The sequence below is a fragment of the Apis dorsata genome, unplaced genomic scaffold (genome assembly GCF_000469605.1).
Source record: "Apis dorsata unplaced genomic scaffold, Apis dorsata 1.3 scaffold_77, whole genome shotgun sequence".
NCBI lineage: Eukaryota > Metazoa > Arthropoda > Insecta > Hymenoptera > Apidae > Apis > Apis dorsata.
Genome location: NW_006263375.1, coordinates 539,049 through 540,393, shown reverse-complemented (window position 1 = coordinate 540,393; position 1,345 = coordinate 539,049).

Sequence of the window (1,345 nt, the reverse complement as noted above, 5' to 3'; positions counted from 1 at the left end):
GGCCTGCTCGTATAGGGACGCAAGGAATCGTACTTTATAGTATAAGACCGATTTATTCGGGTAATAACGTCATTTGAATCACGCGAAATTGGATTGGAGGCACGCGATATTTGTCCTTCTGCCTCGCGTGGAATAAGGATTGGAGTCGAGTCTCGAGAACGTGTCTTCTATTATTATTATTATTATTTTTCTCCCTCTTTTCGAATATTCCTTTCCACTTTCCTCACTTTCGAAAGAATGTCCTCTGTCCTTCGAGAAATCCACATACGTCTTAATAAGAAGAGTAAGCCGGCCGATTTGAAGTGGTTAACGGAAGAATAGAGGGGAGAGGGGCGAGCAGAGAAAGAGAGAGAGACTGCATCAACATAGGGTGACCGTACGAGTTTTTGTATTATACGAAGATTATCAACCTGTTCGGTTCCATTTGGAAGGGTGGCATCCGCGTGGCGTGGAGGAGGGGAGGAGGGGAGCGGTTGTAGGAAAGTTGGAAGGGGTTGGAGGAGCGAGGGTCGTCGAGAAGGGGGGTTTGTCCCAAGTTGGGGGGGTCGCGAATAGAGCATGCAAGCACGCACACGCTGCATTCCCTTGGGACGAGGCCGCTCTTTATGCTCGATATAATACCGCTCTCAAAACATACACACTTCTCCCGTTCTCTTAACGTGTGTAGCCCGGGCGCACACGTCGGGGAGGGGAGGGGAGAGAGAGGTAGGCTAGGCTAGGGTAGGATAGGGTGGAGGGGGAAGGCCTCCTACAGCTATATCGTTTCTCTGTCTATACCACGGACACGACGCGATACAATACATCGTATACACACCATCCTTCCCGCACCCAGTGGAGTTCGCAAGCGTGGAAAACGCGACCCGCGACCGGAGACGAAACGGGATCCGGCCTGGTAATTGATTTCAATGAATCGCGAACAGACGATTCGCGCGCGCCTCTTCGAAATCATCATTTAATCATCGAGTCGCGTTTCTGGCGAGGTTCGATCCTCGATCGAGCATCTGTTTATCTGCTTTCACGGATTCGATTCGTTTTACTTTGTTTTTTTCTTTTTTTAAGATTTCGAGAGAGTTGGAGAGTTGGATTATTTTTTTTTAGAGATGACGAGGATCGTAGTAATAATTGCGACACTTGTTGAAGAAGTGTCCCTTTTATATATCGGAGATCAAAGATCAGAAGGGTATTGTATCGATATACGAGGGTCCTTTTCTTCTTCGTGACAATGGTTGGACACGCGGCTGCGTTTAACGTTACACGAACCCGATACGAACTCGAATACACTCACCGGTATATCTGGCGTATCTTTTATCCCTTTTTCTTTTATTGTCCAGTTTCTATTAATTAT